Genomic DNA, 14,879 nt, shown 5'->3' on the forward strand with positions numbered 1-14,879 from the left:
TAGCTTTCTAGTATAGTCTGAAGTCAGGGAGCTTGATTTCCTCCAGCTCCATTTTTCGTTCTCAAGATTGCTTTGGCTATTCGGGGTCTTTTGTGTTTCCATATGAATTGTGAAATTTTTTGTTCTAGTTCTGTGAAAAATGCCAGTGGTAGTTTGATAGGGATTGCATTGAATCTTTAGATTGCTTTGGGTAGTAGAGTCATTTTCACAATGTTGATTCTTCCAATCCAAGAACATGGTGTATCTCTCCATCTATTTGTATCATCTTTAATTTCTTTCATCAGTGTCTTATAGCTTTCTGCATACAGGTGTTTTGTCTCCTTAGGCAGGTTTATTCCTAGATATTTTATTCTTTTTGTTGTAATGGTAAATGGGAGTGTCTTCTTAATTTCACTTTCAGATTTTTCATCATTAGTGTATAGGAATGCAAGAGATTTCTGTGCATTAATTTTGTATCCTGCTACTTTACCAAATTCATTGATTAGCTCTAGGAGTTTTCTGGTAGCATCTTTAGGATTCTCTATGTATAGTATCATGTCATCTGCAAACAGTGACAGCTTTACTTCTTCTTTTCCGATTTGGATTCCTTTTATTTCTTTTTCTTCTGATTGCTGTGGCTAACACTTCCAAAACTATGTTGAATAATAGTGGTGAGAGTGGGCAACCTTGTCTTGTTCCTGATCTTAATGGAAATGGTTTCAGTTTTTCACCATTGTGGACGATGTTGGCTGTGGGTTTGTCATATATGGCCTTTATTATGTTGAGGCAAGTTCCTTCTATGCCTACTTTCTGCAGGGCTTTTATCATAAATGGGTGTTGAATTTTGTCGAAAGCTTTCTCTGCATCTACTGAGATGATCATATGGTTTTTCTTCTTCAATTTGTTAATATGGTGTATCACGTTGATTGATTTGCGTATATTGAAGAATCCTTGCATTCCTGGAATAAACCCCACTTGATCATGGTGTATGATCCTTTTAATGTGCTGTTGGATTCTGTTTGCTAGTATTTTGTTGAGGATTTTTGCATCTATGTTCATCAGTGATATTGGCCTGTAGTTTCCTTTCTTTGTGACATCTTTGTCTGGTTTTGGTATCAGGGTGATGATGGCCTCATAGAATGAGTTGGGGAGTGTTCCTCCCTCTGCAATATTTTGGAAGAGGTTGAGAAGGATAGGTGTTAGCTCTTCTCTAAATGTTTGATAGAATTCGCCTGTGAAGCCATCTGGTCCTGGGCTTTTGTTTGTTGGAAGATTGTTAATCACAGTTTCAATTTCAGTGCTTGTGACTGGTCTGTTCATATTTTCTACTTCTTCCTGGTTCAGTCTCGGCAGGTTGTGCATTTCTAAGAATTTGTCCATTTCTTCCAGGTTGTCCATTTTATTGGCATAGAGTTGCTTGTAGTAATCTCTCATGATCGTTTGTATTTCTGCAGTGTCAGTTGTTACTGCTCCTTTTTCATTTCTAGTTCTATTGATTTGGGTCTTCTCCCTTTTTCTCTTGATGAGTCTGGCTAATGGTTTATCAATTTTGTTTATATTCTCAAAGAACCAGCTTTTAGTTTTATTGATCTTTGCTATTGTTTCCTTCATTTCTTTTTCATTTATTTCTGATCTGATCTTTATGATTTCTTTCCTTCTGCTAACTTTGGGGTTTTTTTGTTCTTCTTTCTCTAATTGCTTTAGGTGCAAGGTTAGGTTGTTTATTTGAGATGTTTCCTGTTTCTTGATGTAGGCTTGTATTGCTATAAACTTCCCTCTTAGAACTGCTTTTGCTGCATCCCATAGGTTTTGGGTCGTCGTGTCTCCATTGTCATTTGTTTCTAGGTATTTTTTGATTTCCCCTTTGATTTCTTCAGTGATCACTTCGTTACTAACTAGTGTATTGTGTAGCCTCCATGTATTTGTATTTTTTACAGATCTTTTCCTGTAATTGATATCTAGTCTCATAGCGTTGTGGTCGGAAAAGATACTTGATACAATTTCAATTTTCTTAAATTTACCAAGGCTTGTTTTGTGACCCAAGATATGATCTATCCTGGAGAACGTTCCATGAGCACTTGAGAAAAATGTGTATTCTGTTGTGTTTGGGTGGAATGTCCTGTAAATATCAATTAAGTCCATCTTGTTTAATGTATCACTTAAAGCTTGTGTTTCCTTATTTATTTTCATTTTGGATGATCTGTCCATTGGTGAAAGTGTGGTGTTAAAGTCCCCTACTATGATTGTGTTACTGTCAATTTCCCCTTTTATGGCTGTTAGTATTTGCCTTATGTATTGAGGTGCTCCTATGTTGGGTGCATAAATATTTACAATTGTTATATCTTCTTCATGGATCAATCCCTTGATCATTATATAGTATCCTTCTTTGTCTCTTGTAATAGTCTTTATTTTAAAATCTATTTTGTCTGATATGAGAATTGCTACTGCAGCTTTCTTTTGATTTCCATTTGCATGGAATATCTTTTTCCATCCCCTCACTTTCAGTCTGTATGTGTCCCTAGGTCTGAAGTGGGTCTCTTGTAGACAGCATATATACGGGTCTTGTTTTTGTATCCATTCAGCCAGTCTGTGTCTTTTGGTGGGAGCCTTTAATTCATTTACATTTAAGGTAATTATTGATATGTATGTTCCTATTTCCATTTTCTTAAATGTTTTGGGTTTGTTATTGTAGGTGTTTTCCTTCTCTTGTGTTTCTTGCCTAGAGAAGTTCCTTTAGCATTTGTTGTAAAGCTGGTTTGGTGGTGCTGAACTCTCTCAGCTTTTGCTTGTCTGTAAAGGTTTTAATTTCTCCATCAAATCTGAATGAAATCCTTGCTGGGTAGAGTAATCTTGGTTGTAGGTTTTTCTCCTTCATCACTTTAAATATGTCCTGCCACTCCCTTCTGGCTTGCAGAGTTTCTGCTGAAAGATCAGCTGCTAACCTTATGGGGATTCCCTTGTATGTTATTTGTTGTTTTTCCCTTGCTGCTTTTAATATATTTTCTTTATATTTAATTTTTTATAGTTTGATTAATATGTGTCTTGGCATGTTTCTCCTTGGATTTATCCTGTATGGGACTCTCTGTGCGTCCAGAACTTGATTAACTATTTCCTTTCCCATATTAGGGAAGTTTTCAACTATAATCTCTTCAAATATTTTCTCAGTCCCTTTCTTTTTCTCTTCTTTTTCTGGGACCCCTATAATTTGAATGTTGGTGCGTTTAATGTTGTCCCAGAGGTCTCTGAGACTGTCCTCAGTTCATTCTTTTTTCTTTATTCTGCTCTGCAGTAGTTATTTCCACTATTTTATCCTCCAGGTCACTTATCCGTTCTTCTGCCTCAGTTATTCTGCTATTGATCCCTTCTAGAGTATTTTAAATTTCATTTATTGTGTTTTTCATCGTTGCTTGGTTCCTCTTTATTTCTTCTAGGTCCTTGTTAAATGTTTCTTGCATTTTGTCTATTCCGTTTCCAAGATTTTGGATCATCTTTACTATCATTATTCTGAATTCTTTTTCAGGTAGACTGCCTATTTCCTCTTCATTTGTTAGGTCTAGTGGGTTTTTACCTTGCTCCTTCATCTGCTGTGTGTTTTTCTGTCTTCTCATTTTGCTTATCTTACTGTGTTTGGGGTCTCCTTTTCGCAGGCTGCAGGTTCGTAGTTTCTGTTGTTTTTGGTATCTGTCCCCAGTGGGTAAGGTTGGTTCAGTGGGTTGTGTAGGCTTCCTGGTGGAGGGGATTAGTGCCTGTGTTCTGGTGGATGAGGCTGGATCTTGTCTTTCTGGTGGGCACGTCCATGTCTGGTGGTGTATTTTGGGGTGTCTGTGGCCTTATTATGATTTTAGGCAGCCTCTCTGCTAATGGGTGGGGTTGTGTTCCTGTCTTGCTAGTTGTTTGGCATAGGGTGTCCAGCACTGTAGCTTGCTGGTCGTTGAGTGAAGCTGGGTCTTGATGTTGAGATGGAGATCTCTGAGAGATTTTCGCCGTTTGGTATTATGTGGAGCTGGGAGGTCTCTTGTGGACCAGTGTCCTGAAGTTGGCTCTCCCACCTCAGAGGCACAGCCCTGATGCCTGGTTGGAGCACCAGGAGACTTTCATCCACATGGCTCAGAATAAAAGGGAGAAAAAATAGAAAGAAAGAAACAGGATAAAATAAAATAAAATAAAATAAAGTTATTAAAATAAAAAATAAAAAATAATTTTTAATGAAAAAAGAATTTTTAATGTAAAAAAAAAATAAAACGGATGGACAGAACCCTAGGACAAATGGTGAAAGCAAAGCTATACAGGCAAAATCTCACACAGAAGCATACACATACACACTTAGAAAAAGAGGAAAAGGGGAAAAAATAATATATCTTGCTCCCAAAGTCTACCTCCTCAATTTGGGATGATTCGTTGTCTATTCAGGTATTCCACAGATGCAGGTACATCAAGTTGTTTGTGGAGATTTAATCTGCTGCTCCTGAGGCTCCTGGGAGAAATTTCCCTTTCTCTTCCTTGTTCGCACAGCTCCTGGGTTTCAGCTTTGGATTTGGACCCGCCTCTGTGTGTAGGTCGCCTGAGGGCGTCTGTTCTTCGCTCACACAGGACGGGGTTAAAGGAGCAGCTGCTTTGGGGGCTCTGGCTCACTCAGGCCGGGAGGAGGGAGGGGTACGGATGCGGGGCGAGCCTGCGGCGGCAGAGGCCGGAGTGATGTTGCACCAGCCTGAGGCGCACCGTGCGTTCTCCTGGGGAAGTTGTTCCTGGATCACAGGACCCTGGCAGTGGTGGGCTGCACAGGCTCCCGGGAGGGGCGGTGTGGAGAGTGACCTGTGCTCACACACAGGCTTCTTGGTGGCGGCAGCAGCGGCCTTAGCGTTTCATGCCCGTCTCTGGGGTCCGCGCTGATAGCCGCGGCTCGTGCCCGTCTCTGGAGCTCGTTTAAGCGGCGCTCGTAATCCCCTCTCCTCACGCACCAGGAAACAAAGAGGCAAGAAAAAGTCTCTTGCCTGTTCGGCAGCGCACTGCCCCCTTCAGGCTGTGTTCACGCAGCCAACCGCAGTCCTCTCCCTGGGATCGGACTGAAGCCTGAGCCTCAGCTCCCAGTCTGGCCCGTCCTGGCGGGTGAGCAGACATGCCTCTAGGGCTGGTGAGTGCTGGTTGGCACCGATCCTCTCTGCGGGAATCTCTCCGCTCTGCCCTCCACACCCCTGTGGCTGCGCTCTCCTCCGTGGCTCCGAAGCTTCCCCCTTCCGCCACCCGCAGTGTCTGCCTGCGAAGGGGCTTCCTAGTGTGTGGAAACCTTTCCTCCTTCACAGCTCCCTCCCACTGGTGCAGGTCCCGTCCCTATTCTTTTGTCTCTGTTATTTCTTTTTTCTTTTGCCCTACCTAGGTACGTGAGGAGTTTCTTGCCTTTTGGGAGGTCTGACACCTTCTGCCAGCGTTCAGTGGGTGTTCTATAGGAGCAGTTCGACATGTACATGTATTTCTGATGTATCTGTGGGGAGGATGGTGATCTCTGCATCTTACTCTTCCGCCATCTTCTCCTCTCTCCTATATGATCTTTACAAAGAAATTTTGTAGCCTTATTGAGGAAAAATTTTAAAGATTTAAATAATTGGGAAGATACGCTTTTTCATGAACTGAAAAACAAAAAAACAAAACAAAAACCCAAAGCGAACATTGTTATGTGGTCTCCATTTTGTATTTATTTTATATTTTAATTCCTACAACATCGTGTGAGATAGGTGTTATTGCCTCGAGTTTAAAGATAAAGAAACTGTGGGTCTATAAATTCATGCAGTAAGTAGCATGGCCAGAACCTGAATATATATTTCTCTGTCTAAAGTCCCTGATTTTTTCACAGTACCACTGGAGTAGACACTGTTAATGCCCTACCCAGACACTCTCAGATACTTCTTACCAGCTTTGTGCATTCCTTTCCAGGCTTCTGCATGCCTTGCCACTGAGGTGTCATATATTTGACCTTCAGAGGATTACCCTTGGGCATTGGAGTCTCCTTGTTCACACAGAGTCAGGAACGTCTAGCAATTTTATATCCCTCCCATCCCCTGCAAAATTCCCAGACAATCCATGGCCTCCTTCCCAGTACAGAGAACTGGAAGTGCCTAGCAATTTCACATTCCCACATCCAATCTCTGAACGGTCCCTAGCCAACGACAGAACAGCTCCTTTACTTCAAAGCTGAAATAACTTTGAGGTGTATTTTATGCTCCAGGGCCCCTGTAGAACTAGGGTGAGTCTAAGACCTCAACAAAAATTATACACTTTCTGGGCCTCTTCTCCTTTTCTATCCTGCCTCCTTCACTCCCTGAATAGTTTCTCCTGGGAGTAAATCCTTAAAAACACTTGGATCTGAAACCTTAGTTCATTTGGGAGAATATCATCTGCTAAACCTACATTATGAGAGAGATTTATTTCAAATTCACAGTCCAGATAGTAGCCCCCAAATTAAGTGAATATGCTTTTTACATGAGCTTTATAAAATATGAGTATAGAATTGGTTGTAATAATGTTAAATGATCATTCAGTTAGAATACTGTTCATATAATTCAGTTATCTTTGCCAAGTGGTTTTATCTACCTGGCTTTCAGTTTTCTCCTTTGATAAATGAGTGTATTGGATCAGATATTCTCTAAGGCAGTGGATCTCAAAAGGAGGCAGTTTCATCCCCCAGAACACATTTGGTAAAATCTGGAGACGTTTGAGGTTGTCACAACTGAGGAGGAGTGCTGCTGGTACTTCTAGTGGGTAGAGGCCAGGGATGCTGCTAAATAACCTGAAATGCCCTGGACAGCCCCTACAGCAACAAATCATCCAGCTCAAAATATCACTAGTGCTGAGATTGAGAAACCTTGATCTAAGGTCTTACTGTCTCTAAAATTCAGTGAACTATTAATTCTTAGTTTACAGTATGTCAGTTCATCATTTTTGTGATCAATGCATTTTCTGTGAGAAACCAGTCAACTCAGTCAGCTTGATACTAACCAGTTAGTTACTGGTCTGTTTATAAGCAATTGATGGTCAGTTAAGGTAGACTACTTCTGCATGGGCACATAGCCTTTGTAACCTAACATTCAATGACCTACTTGCTGCTCTAGAAAATACTTTTTTAAAAATGTGAAACAGGGGATAGAGAGTACCTAGTGAAAGCAAATACAATGGTAATTTCTTTACATAAAGTGGCATGGGCAAATTAAATAAAGTATGTAGCATGCCATTTTATGACACAGTAATCATAGACAGTTTAATTAAAGAGCTATATGAGTAGTATGCACTTTTGACTTTTTATATTAATCTCAGTAACTAAGAGAAACTAATTTAATACTCCTGATTTGCTGTTATTAATAGAGCAGGTTTCCAATGACATTTGCCATGTTATAGTTTTCTAGAACAGTGAACACATTAAAAGTAGCTATAGTTAGAAGTTCATTGGTTATATTTACAAAAAAAGTACCTATTCCAATTTTTTTACTTGACGTATATCATGGTCATTGTGAATCGCTTGTGTTTAATGTGCCATTAAACACCCTAAATTAAATGACGTAATGCTACACTATCTACTTCTGTATTTTATCCATTTTAAAGCTTAATTGCTTTATAATGAAGCATAATGTAGAGTCAAATACGGGAGCAAATGAAGAAGAAATTATTAAAATTCCATGATGTAATTAATTCCACATACTTTATAAAAGATCTCTTTCTATGAAATCATCATTGTGTAAGAAATAAAGAAACATGTAGAAGGACAAAGTATTTTGGATTAATAATGAAGTACATGAGGTGGATGAAGAAAAATGAAATAAAAACATAAAATCTGGACTTCAAAGGTTAGAGGCTTGGTTCTGCTGGCTGGCTTTACTCTTGTTTCTAGGTTCAGAAAAGGAATGTAAATACAGTAAAATAAGCCTAGAGGGCTGTAAAATGATTCCACGGGTGAGATGGATTAGGTTAAACTGCTTCACCCAAATACAGCACAACAATGATATAACAAGCTCCCAAGGGACAAATGGAAAATTCCCTCACTGGTGCTGTGTTCAATAGCGGAGCATTTAAGCTTTTGGAAATCAAAACTATGATATCATGTTTTGTGTGTCTTTCTCAAACTGCTACTTGATATTTTATTATTATATTTCTTTATGATCAGGATTTTGTGGACTGTACCTTGAAGATCAATAATTGGAAATGCAGAGATAAGTTTATATGACAGAAAGATATAATGTAGCAGTGCTGTGGTCTGTTTCTGTTCCCCCAAAATTCATATGTTGAAATCCTAATGCCAGATGTGCTGGTATTAGGAGGCAGGGCCTTTGAGAGGTAATTAGGCCATGAAGGTGGAGCCTAATTAATTGTATTAATCTTGTAGTGCCTCACAAAAGAGACTCCACAGAGGTCTCTGACCCATTCCACCATGTAAGGATACAACCAGGAGATACATCCAGGAAGAGGGCCCTCACCCACCCACCCATGCTGGCACCCTGATCTTGGACTTTCCAGCCTCCAGAACTATGGGAAATAAATTTCTGTTGTTTATAAGCTACCCAGTCTATGGTATTTTGTTATAGCAATTCCAACTGACTAAGATAAGCAATATTCAAACTATCTATTTTTTTTCTCATTTTTCTCATGACCCATGGGAAAAATAGCCTACCAATTCCCATGAACAATACATAGCACATTAGTTATGTATCCACATACCTTTACAACTCAAGATAATTTTTGAATGAAAGTACTTGTGAATGTTTTAATTAAATGGTTAGCTATCTATTTTAATATAAGAAAAAAGGTAGGTCTATTTATAGAGTGTACATAAAGCTTGGAGATGTGGAAAAATATGTAGAATATAATCAAGGACATCTTCACTCTGTAAAATAATAATGCTGTCTGTGTTTCCAGACTTCATGAATACTGATACGGAACAATCTCTAAGATGTGTTATTAATCGGGGGGAAAGCAAATTGCAAAACAATATGTACTACTATATTATTACATTTATATAACAGTCAAATGCACGTTTATATCCATATGGGATGAACTCATAAGAAAATTATATGGTGGTAGGGATGAGAGAGGGAATTGAAGGGAATTCAAGAGAGAATTTTATTTTGACAGTATGTTTGAAATTTTTACAGTGTGAAAATGGTTATAGAGCACCAACCACTTCAGTATTTTAACTCTGATCAGCAACAGATCACTTTCAAGCACTTCATATCTGACCCTGATGCTTCAGTCACTGTGAGTATGAGGGTGGACTCATTTCATGTGAAGGGTCCTGGGCGAATTGTTGGAGATTTAGGTTATAATCCTCCCTCTGGTACAAACCGCCTGAGTGATCTTGAGCTAATCACCATTTCCCTAAGCTCCAGTCTCCCCATCCATAAATAATGATTTCTAAGGTCTTGTCTTGCTTTACTATTTCAGCTGATCAGAAGTCAGGTAAAAGTATGCACCAATCCAGTGGACCTATGCTGGCTGGCTCTTAAAACTCCTCACTTCATGGTTGTGTCACACTATCCTTTTGAGAAAGTGAAAATTAGCACTGCTAGTAAAAGAGTGCCTCCAATGGGACACGGACAAAGTCAAGTAAACAGTGTTTATACACAGAAGGACCCACCACAACTGAAAATAGGACTAATGACCCCTCTTTGTAAGTGATTTTTGCTTTTTTTATCAGTGATGTCCCCAGGCCAGCATTACTACCCTACCTCATGAAAAAAGATTACTGAGAATCTAATTACTAAACTGCTCCTTCTTCTTGACAAGACCCTATCCAAGACAGGAGTCCATGATCTCCCTTGGAAATATCAAGCACAAGTCCACACCTATAAACAGCCCCTCTTAAATCACCATTATGAGGTGCCCCAAGGTTTCATGTGGGGTATGTCCTCATTTGCTACAGCCTACTAAATAAATCTGACTTTGACTGCAGATATGTGCCTGGCTCTTTGACTACTAGGATTTGACACTTCCTTTTGACCATCAAAAATATCATTCATGTAACATAAACCGCATCTTTTGTCAAAAGATACTTCTTTTACTGAAAGAACACCCTTATTTTGAAATGCTATTGAAATAAAACATACAAACAATAGCAAGAGGGGTTAATCTATATCCTTGAAGACAGTTTTATTTATATTCTCAAATTATCATCCCGTTCCTCATACCTACATCACTTCATTAATCATCTAGGCCTTTTTTTCACTGGTAACTTTAACATATCCACAAATTGTAGTCATTTACATTCGGAAACATGATGAACATCCTTTAAGAGATTTGTATTAGTTATATATTGCTGTATAACAAATTACCCCAAAATTTACTGACTTAAAGCAACAAACATTTATTATCTCACAGTGAGTTGTGGGCTAAGAATTTGAGTGGCTTAGCTGGATAGTTCTGGCTGGTTCAAGGTCTGTCATGAGATCCTGAATCTTTCCTTCAACCTCACGGAGACTAAATAGGTGGTTTAATGTAAATTAATTTCTGAGCAATCTATTTCCTTATTAACATGTGTGCCATTGAATAATTGTAATCCAGTCACAGACATTTTAGTATGTATTTTCCACACATACGTGTCATGTGAAGGCCTCATAATAACCCTGTGGATCCAGTTTTCAAATGAAGAAACTGAGGCTTGGAGAATTTAAGTATCTTACCCTGTATCGTATAGCTATGGGGAGATAGAATAAGGATACGAAAAAAAGTTTTGTTTAACACCCAAACAATACTTTTTGTACAAGATCAGAGGTTCTAGAGAAAATAATTTTTTAAAAATAAAGAAGAAGAGAAGAAGTAGGAATATTTGTTAATTGGGTCCTTACTTGATAACATAAATGTTTACATACATCATTACGCTTAATCAAGTCCATTCTCTTGTTTAATCAAGTCTGTTTACAATTGCTAGTCCAGAAATCTCTCCGTTTTGGTAAAAATTCCCTTCAAAATATTTTCCAAATAAGCAGTAAACTCATATCACCAGGAATGCCAAAATTCTCTCATCCATATGTGAGCACTGTGGTCTTTTAAAGGGGAAGTCATTATATTTTGTCTCAATATCTTTTGCATCACTTTTCTATGTTCTGTTCCTCCTGAATACTTCTCTATCACATTTTTCTTCCTTCTGCGGAATAGAGAAAGATCAAATATGTTATTTATACCTTTCAGTAAAATGACTACAGTGAGAAGAAGTTTCTGTCAAATATTTTGTTTCTTCTCTGCTTTGGCATTTTGAGGCAGTTATTTCTAACTGGCTATTCAGAAGAGAGCAAGAAGGAAAGAATTCAGAGAAAGGTACATTGAGTAGGACCTAAGTCTTTCGATATTTAATGTGAAAAAGAAGATTAAACTGCACTTAATTTCAGATAGTAGTTTTCAACACTGAAAGGTATAGATATCAGAGAAAGAGGAAACATCAGAAATACAGTTTATGTAAAACTATACTAAACAGGGTTACTTGTGTGCTCTCATATGCAGTTTGAAATATCTATCAAGTGAAGCTATGCATTTTCTTTGATCACAACATTAAACATTAAGCTAACAGTGCAGTGGAAGTAATTCAAGATTTGGAGTCAGCAAGAAATGATTTCAGGTTCTAGTTTTACCATTACTGGTTATGTAACCTTGGACAACCTGTCTGTGACACTTTGTGTATCTGTAAAATGGGAGTAATAATCGTGCCTATTTTTCCTGGTTGTGGTAAAGATTAGAACTAACGTAGATAATTTGCCTAATACAGAGTAAAAGCTCAGGAAGTGACGCTTTAATGAGTCTTAGTTTACATTTATTTATTTGCTTATGGAAAAAATGTGCTAATTTAGGAGAGCTAGAAAGAGAAATGTTTCTTCACCCCTTCCTAGCTACTCGGTTCTTAGATCTCCAGTACTTGGACCTCCACCTGTTCTTAGATCAATTTACCCTCGCCCAGTAAGTGCTTCTTCTGAAGCCGGAAGCTGCTTTGAGAAGCATACCTCCTTTTAAGAAATAACTTCCTTTGTGCAAAGTTTCCAGATGTCAGGTAGGCTTACCTCACGTATGTTTCTGGTTAGTAGACTGCAGATTTTAGATTATTATTTTCTTAAATGTAAGCAAGACTTTCAAAATGAGTTCCCAATCAAAAATACTAAGGTATTCACGTTAGCTAGCTTGATAAAATGGATATGTGTGCTTGTGCTTCCAATCCTCGTTGAATGTGAAGTTGACAGACAAGAAAAATCCTTTTAAACTTTACAGATATAAGCTTTTATTTGCTTAAAGCCAGAAAAATACCCCATAAGAATATGTAACTAATTCTTAATCAGTTTTTGAAATTCTTCTGTATAAACGGCTGCCAAAAATAAATGATATATTGATAGATCTTTATAGACTAATATTTAAATTACTTGCATGTGCTCAATCATGAACTGTGAGGAAATGAAAACTTATAAAAGACTGATTATTTCAAGTCAATACTGACTAGTTTGTTTTAGCAGTAGGAAAGTATAAAATCTGGCCTGTTTGAAGATACAAAGTTTGAGAAACTTTAAAGGAATTTACCCTCTCCCAGTTGTCAGTAGGAATTCACCAACCTATGGGGACTCAGCTCAGTTCCACACAGGCTTATGTTTTAAATTCCTTGTTTATTTGGTATAGAAAGAACCTTTTTACAAAGAGTGATTTTTGGTTTTCCCCAAATCCCACCTCTGTGGATTTCCCCTGCAGTTTTGGAGCTTGAAAAGTACATTATAGTCATCCACCTCTCTTTCTTCCTATAAACCAGTGTTCACAGTACACTGCACCAGGGAGTTCACCCTGAAACATTCACACTCCTAAACCTTCATTACCCAGGATTCAAACTAGGCTGAACACTGTCATACTCCTGACAGCTCTGCACATATTCTCTTGCATTCTCTGTGGTTATAATGTGTCCTCTGTATATTGCTGTGGGGATAGCACAATTTAAGCTAATCATTGAATCGGGAATTTGAATCTTCACCTGAGTCTTGCACCCAAGAGCAGGGGGTAATGTTGGAATTACCTATAGCAAATCAATTATGAAAAATAAAATGGAGAAATGGAAATACAAATGAGATCTAAATAAAAAGTAATATAAATTGATGAGCTGGACTTCATTAAAATTAACAACTTCTGCCCTGTGAAAGAAGATATCAAGAGAATTAGAAGGGAAGCCGCAGACTAGGAGAAAATATTTGCAAAAGATGCATCTGATTAAAGACTGTTATCCAAAATTACAAAGAACTCTTAAAACTCAACAATAAGAAAACAAACAACCTGATTAAAAAATGGGCCAAAGACCTTAACAGATACCTCACCAAAGATATACAGGTGGCAAATAAGCATATGAAAAGATGTTCCGTATCATATGTCATCAGGGAAATGCAAATTAAAACAACAGTGAGATACCACTACATGCCTGTTAGAATGGCTGAAATCCAGAACCCTGACAACAGCAATTGCTGGTGAGGATGTTCTGCACAATGTACCCTCCTCTCAATTTTATTGTAAACCTAAAACTGCTCTAAAAAATAAAGTCTTTTAAAAAGTAATATAAAAGAATTGAAGTTCTTGCTAGACCTTAATGTTTGTTATATTTGTTGGAATGGAATTTTCTGAAGGTCTTATTTATAAATGTACCATCCATAGCCCAATACTGTGGCTGGCATAAAATAGGGACTGAAGTGAATTGAAATTCTTTATCCAAAATGAATTCCTTTTCTAGAAAGGAAAAACTGACCAAATTCATGGAAATCTATGTTCAAATCTAACTTCTAATTTGGTACCAGAGCTGGTCAGGTGTTTAGACTGAGCTTCTTGCCAAAAACTACCAAAACTGCCAGATGAAATATTAAAAGTACCTTCTTGAAAACATTGCCTAGATGATAAAACAGAAAGAATGATATGGCCAAACTTAAGGCTGGAACCAGATAATTAGCCTGAGCATAGAAGCCAGTTTTGCCCTAAGGGTATTTGCTGAATTTGACTTTAAATTTTCACAATCTTGGTTTAGGATACAAAGGGCGAAATGCAGGCCTCCCAGAGGCTGGAGACAAGTAGGACTCTTCCCCTTGTAAATTTGATACCACAAGGGCAGGGTAACCGAAAACTAAGGTTAAAGCTGCCTACTCTGTATACACCCTCAGGAACTGCAAGGAATACCACTGCCTGGATGATGAGCAAAAGATGGCTTCATACGAAGTGCTCTGAAATGTTCAAGAACAAATGACTCTAATCTCACACACACTTTTCCAAAGGACAGGACAAGGGAAGACTTCCCAATTCAGTTTCATGTTACCAGATCCCTGATACAGAAACCTGAGGAGAAAAGTACAAGAAGGCCAACCTCACTCATGAACGTAGATGCAAAAATCCTAGACACAATAATAATATAAGTGGAATCTTCAAGGTATAAAAGGATGAATACACTGGAGCAAGTTAATTTACCATTGAAAGTCAATTAATGTAAATTATTGCAGTATTACAAGACGGAAAATTCATATAAGTAATGAAAGAAAGCACTCTATAAAATTTAACATACATGCAGAATTTAAAAAAGGAAAAAATATTGTACACTTATAATTTTGTTCAGGGCTAGATATCATGTTAAGTGTTTTTTCCACAATAAAATTTTTAAAAAGGGAAAAAAAAAAACTTGTTAACAGCCTAGGAGTAGAACAGAGATTCTTCAATCTGCTAAAGAGTGACACTTTGAAAGATTTCGATTTGAGATAAGGATGCTCTACACAGTTATTCAACATTGTATGGCTGGTCCTCACTTCCACAGCCTTAAGGTAAGTAATTTAAGAAAACCCATAAATGGAGAGACATACATTTTCCTGAATTGAAAAACTCAATATTGTCAATATATCAATTCTACTCAAGTTGTTTTATAGAGTCAGTGGAAT

At 37.9% G+C, this 14,879-nt stretch overlaps 1 pseudogene across 2 annotated transcripts in view; it reads left to right on the top strand.

The window, feature by feature from the left end:
• Positions 1-14,879, top strand: part of LOC309621122 (melanoma-associated antigen B16 pseudogene) — a 416,880-nt pseudogene that overhangs the window by 15,230 nt on the left and 386,771 nt on the right. For both annotated transcript variants that reach the window (XR_014249875.1, XR_014249876.1), the window contains exon 2: positions 9,114-9,216. The product of XR_014249875.1 is annotated as a melanoma-associated antigen B16 pseudogene (transcript). The remainder of the gene's footprint in view (positions 1-9,113; positions 9,217-14,879) is intronic.

This window comes from Balaenoptera borealis (genome assembly GCF_965194805.1).
Source record: "Balaenoptera borealis genome assembly, chromosome: X".
NCBI lineage: Eukaryota > Metazoa > Chordata > Mammalia > Artiodactyla > Balaenopteridae > Balaenoptera > Balaenoptera borealis.